The following is a 6,247-nucleotide window of genomic DNA, read 5'->3' as shown; positions in this document are numbered from 1 at the left end:
AATTGAACATGTTTTAATTTTAATGGGGGTCATTTGCCTCTCCTTTATCCACTCTTTCATTTCTGACCACTTTAATTACTATGTTCCAAGAAAAGTGTATCTCTTTAAATTAAATTAAAAATGATGTTACATAAATATTGTTTTATACATATGTATGTAATTATACATTCAATTTTAAAAAAAAAATAATAATTGGGTTGATAAGTGGAAACAAACCATGACAGGAATATAAGAAATATATAAGATATATATATAAGAAACAATGCCGAGTTGATGATGAGTGAAAGAGGTTTTCAAGTACATACAGTATAAGCATTTTTTAATTTTTCCACCTTAAATATATATATTATTTAATTATCATCGGTCTGGAGCACTGAACGACAGATATCCAGCTTAGACCAGACCAGTGTTTTATTATGAAAAATAATCCATAAGGATTGTCACATTTCTTGTATGGTGTTAAATGTTAAGTGTGTAATATTTGACTTTATTTACATAGTAAATATATTGAAATCAAAAAATCCAATTTTTTTTTTTACAAAATATATTTAGAGAGTACAATCTGAAAAGGGCAGTGGATTATCCAAGTACACTAGATAAGAGAATCTGAACAAGGGGGGAAAACAGTTGATCCATGACTGACTTAGAAACACCAAGGTATGGATCTGTTGTCAAATACATTAACAGTCAATAGACCTGTTATTGTAACAAAGCAGCTGCAGCCGCTTTATCCTTCTTAATAAAAAATGTTTTGATTTATTATCATGTACAGGTCTGTAACTGACTTCAACAATATTTTACTGGATATAAAGGCTTTAAAAAAACAAACAAGTTTTTATCTTTTAAGTTTGTGCAAATTTTAGATTGTTTTAAACAAACTTAGATATATAGGCGCTGCAGAATAGTTGCCTTGGTGCTCGGTTCTGTTTTTCTACTGCTATTTTCGTGTGTTTTCATTGATTCTGTTCGGCCAACAGAAAAGAATCCCTTTGTTGTGTTTACATCACGGGCAATAAAATCTTCTGATTCTGATAAAACTCTTTAACCTTCTGTGTTCTGTGTGTCACTGTTGCTTCGAGCCGAGCGAGGATTAATTCATATCCTTGATCTCAAATGTAAAAAACACAGTAGTTAACTTTGGGGTCCAAATACTCTGACATGTTAACTTGTCAAACCTGAAGTTTACTAGTCAACTAGTCATGCCATTTTACATAACTTGGAACTAGTGAATTTTAAAAAGCATACTAGTAAACTAAGGAAGGCCAACATGGCTACTAGTGAAGTTTAAGTCTTTTTCGGCTTCGCTCGTGTTTTCTTTACTATACAGTAAATTGCCTTCTCAGGTTAACATGCTGCATTTTCTAAGGCGACATGTTAACTAGTAATCCTCAGTTCACACTCTTCCAATAGGTTTTTTATTTTGTAACTAGTTAACTCTTGGTCATTATGCCTTTCACTACTTTACTAGTAAACACTTTTAGGCGCACCAGCTTACTAGTGCTGCTGCAAAATGGTAACTAGTTAACTAATAACTGGATTAACGTCACCGGTCCAATATGTTTACTAGTGAACTAGTGACGTTAATCCAGTTACTAGTTAACCATTTTGCAGCAGCACTAGTAAGCTGGTGCGCCTAAAAGTGTTTACTGGTAAAGTAGTGAAAGGCATAATGACCACCAACTAAACTAGTTTACCAGTAAGGGCAAAATAGCTTGAACTAGTTAACTAGTGAGTGTTTTTCGGGCCTCACTAGTTCACCAGTACGTTTTTTAACATTGACTAGTTCACTAGTAATGTCAAACTGCATGACAAGTTCACTGGTAAGCTTAATTTAGGTTTGACAAGTTTACATTTCGGATTTTTTTTTGGAACCCACTAGTTAACTAGTTATTGACATGTGATATAAAAGATATGGAATAAATCCTCACTTGGTATTCCATACGTCTCCCTGTTCAAGCGTCACAACGATGAACTGCAGATGGGTACGTTTTGCTCGTCATTAGTCCTCATAAGCAGGTTTAAAGAAGTAATACGACATTCAAGCAACAATACATGAAATGTTTACATAATTATAGACGTTTTGTAAGTTACCAACGAGAAACTGACCCAACATTTAACAAAATACACTCGCGTCACAAAGGAGAACATATTCAGCCTAAGGCTTTGTACAACAAGAAAAGGAGAAATGAAGACTAAAAGCTAATAAAAAACAATTTATTTAAATCTGAATATTACGTGTTAAGTTTCCAGGTATGAATTTAAGCTTTTCCATTCAAATTCAAGTTCATCCTGATGTGTAAAATAGAGTAAAATAGCACTAGAAGTTTTCGTGTAGATGTCAGTGAAATTCCCATTATTTTTTATCTTTTCTTTTGTCGTGTGTTTGATTTAATGTGTAAGCCGACCATTTCATTTTGTCCCCGTGCAATCTTTAGGGAGTCTAGACATCTGCTTGACAATGAATCCTACACTTAGATCTGTATTTATATTAGACACGAAATCCAATTTAAATACTAAATTAGTACATGAAATATTAAGAGAGGCTTTACATATTTAATGGAAGCCCTTTACGAAAGGCTTCATATTCATTATCATGCAGTATGCTTCGTTTTAATGGCCGGTTTCCCAGGAGTGTGTGTGTGTGTGTGTGGGTGTGTGTGTCGGTGTGGGTGTGTGTGTGTGGGAGGGGTGTGTGTGTGTGTGTGGGAGGGGGGTGGGGGGTGTAGGTGTGTGTGTGTGGATATGTGTGTGTTTGTGTGTGTGTGTTGGAAGCGTGGAGAGTGCAGTAATATTAGTTTTCCACAGGGGATGCTGTTGCTCCGCACTGATATTTTCTTGTAACATGACATTAAGTTAGTCAAGGAAATCTGTAGGACAAAGAAAGATAGATGAAGGGTATTAACATAGTGTTTATTTCTTCCTCCACATCAGCATTTTTCCACATTTTGCCGTAGATTGCCTTTTAACGTCACTTTGTACGATGTCGAGCATTTTAGTGCGCGCTCGGATCGCAACGAGACCTAAAGGACTAATAATGAAATATAAAGTCTCATTAATCCATCTGCTGATTAAATAATGTATTATTATTGTCTGCATGTTTCGTCCACTGGAGGTCACTCTGAATCTACTCCTCTTCTCCTATTATTTATTTCATTACCAAAGTTTGGAAGCGAACATCTTTTTCTCCAGTCCAGCACGTTCATAAAGAAGATTATCTTCACGTCATTTGCCTCAAATGGTTGCAGAAATTAGCTTTACAGGCCGACCGGTTATGGAAAGATACAATGGCGGAGGAGGAAGGGGGGCGAATAGGCAGCTCTACCGAGGAAAGGCACAGGGGGAGATTAATCACAGGGAGACATCTGTTCATTCTGCTGCTTTATTATTCTGTCAAAGAGCTTGTCCCTGCTGCTTAAATCCCCCTCCCGCACACACTATCTGCACTCCCAGAATCAAATCAGCTAAACCTGTCCTTTGTTCAATTAAAAGACCCCAACCTCAATTAAGTCATGTTGCAAAATGTACAACCTGCGTAATATTTGCAAATTGCGTTTGCATACGTCGCGTTTAACCAGTTCTGGGAAACGTCCTTTTAATGAGCGAGAATCAACTTTGAGCATTTTGAGGGTTTTCCTGTGATGAACCATTTTGTTTAAATTAAAATACCTTTGCAAGAAATTATTGCTTGATGACCTAAATTTGACAGATGCCGTGATGATAAGACACTGTGAAGTGAAAACAGAGAAACACAGAAACATGTTATTCAAGAATGAATAATTACATCAAGTATCGAAGTAAAAAATCTGAAAATCAAAACAACTACACCTTCCTCAGGTTGACTGTGATTCAAACCTTTGGTTGGAACTAGTTAAGCGTAAACGTGTCACAAAGACAACCATAGGTTAGGTTAGGTAGAACTTTATTGATGAAAATTGAAAATGAAATTGTTTTTTACCAAATTACCCACAGCAAATACAGCAATTTTTCATAAAAAATAATCAAAAATAAAATAAGAACAAGAACAAAGAGAAATAAAGAGAAAGAACAAGATGAAACAATCTAAGTCTAAAGATAAAGAACACATGCCATTAAAACCAACTCCTCTGTCGCTCACCTGATATCTTCTCTTTTTTTGTAATACGCCCGATCTCACCTCTACCGCTGTTCCTTTCCCTGCCTATTGAGACACCGACCCATGGCTCGCTGGTTTGACTCATTTTAGACGTTTATGGCGGCCATTGATTTAACCAAGCGCTAATGACGCTCGACTGAAGGCGATCCCTGTCCGTCGCTTTGGTACGGAAGGAAAGCAGATTTATCGCACTTTCTGACCTAGGACACATTTGCAGACTGTGTTAACTTTCTGAAAGGACATTTTGCTGTGTTTGGTACAAAGCACTCGGTGAACCTTCTTCCCAGTCACCTGCACAGCCGATGACAGTCGACTGCATGTAGCTGGCAGCCACCGAAAATGCAGCAGCTGTTGGAGAGCGATCTCTGTGACTGGACAGTCCTTATTGTCATCGCTTTCCTCCCTACTCCTATACACTTTATGGCAAAAAAAGACATGAATTGAATGATTATTTTGTGGTTTGCGACAGTAAGTTACTTGCATGTTTGATGTCTTCGCTGCTAATGCTAAGCTAACATGTTCCGCCGCTTAGAACCAGCGAGGTTTTTCCTCTCACCACATAACTTAGATGCTGTGTCTCAAATCACATACTTCTCTTAGTATACTAGAAGTTAGTATGCATCAGGATAGTGTATGTACTAACTAGTAACTAATCCTCCACAGATAGTATGTCTCAAATCACATACTTCTCTTAGTATACTAGAAGTTAGTATGCATCAGGATAGTGTACGTACTAACTAGTAACTAATTCTCCACAGATAGTATGTCTCAAATCACATACTTCTCTTAGTATACTAGAAGTTAGTATGCATCAGGATAGTGTACGTACTAACTAGTAACTAATTCTCCACAGATAGTATGTCTCAAATCACATACTTCTCTTAGTATACTAGAAGTTAGTATCATCAGGATAGTGTACGTACTAACTAGTAACTAATTCTCCACAGATAGTATGTCTCAAACATACTTCTCTTAGTATACTAGAAGTTAGTATGCATCAGGATAGTGTACGTACTAACTAGTAACTAATCCTCCACAGATAGTATGTCTCAAACATACTTCTCTTAGTATACTAGAAGTTAGTATGCATCAGGATAGTGTACGTACTAACTAGTAACTAATTCTCCACAGATAGTATGTCTCAAATCACATACTTCTCTTAGTATACTAGAAGTTAGTATGCATCAGGATAGTGTACGTACTAACTAGTAACTAATTCTCCACAGATAGTATGTCTCAAATCACATACTTCTCTTAGTATACTAGAAGTTAGTATGCATCAGGATAGTGTACGTACTAACTAGTAACTAATTCTCCACAGATAGTATGTCTCAAATCACATACTTCTCTTAGTATACTAGAAGTTAGTATCATCAGGATAGTGTACGTACTAACTAGTAACTAATTCTCCACAGATAGTATGTCTCAAACATACTTCTCTTAGTATACTAGAAGTTAGTATGCATCAGGATAGTGTACGTACTAACTAGTAACTAATCCTCCACAGATAGTATGTCTCAAACATACTTCTCTTAGTATACTAGAAGTTAGTATGCATCAGGATAGTGTACGTACTAACTAGTAACTAATTCTCCACAGATAGTATGTCTCAAATCACATACTTCTCTTAGTATACTAGAAGTTAGTATGCATCAGGATAGTGTACGTACTAACTAGTAACTAATTCTCCACAGATAGTATGTCTCAAATCACATACTTCTCTTAGTATACTAGAAGTTAGTATGCATCAGGATAGTGTACGTACTAACTAGTAACTAATTCTCCACAGATAGTATGTCTCAAATCACATACTTCTCTTAGTATACTAGAAGTTAGTATCATCAGGATAGTGTACGTACTAACTAGTAACTAATTCTCCACAGATAGTATGTCTCAAACATACTTCTCTTAGTATACTAGAAGTTAGTATGCATCAGGATAGTGTACGTACTAACTAGTAACTAATCCTCCACAGATAGTATGTCTCAAACATACTTCTCTTAGTATACTAGAAGTTAGTATGCATCAGGATAGTGTACGTACTAACTAGTAACTAATTCTCCACAGATAGTATGTCTCAAATCACATACTTCTCTTAGTATACTAGAAGTTAGT

The sequence above is a fragment of the Callionymus lyra genome, chromosome 13 (genome assembly GCF_982586985.1).
Source record: "Callionymus lyra chromosome 13, fCalLyr1.hap1.1, whole genome shotgun sequence".
NCBI lineage: Eukaryota > Metazoa > Chordata > Actinopteri > Syngnathiformes > Callionymidae > Callionymus > Callionymus lyra.
Note: the sequence above shows the minus strand (reverse complement) of the source record.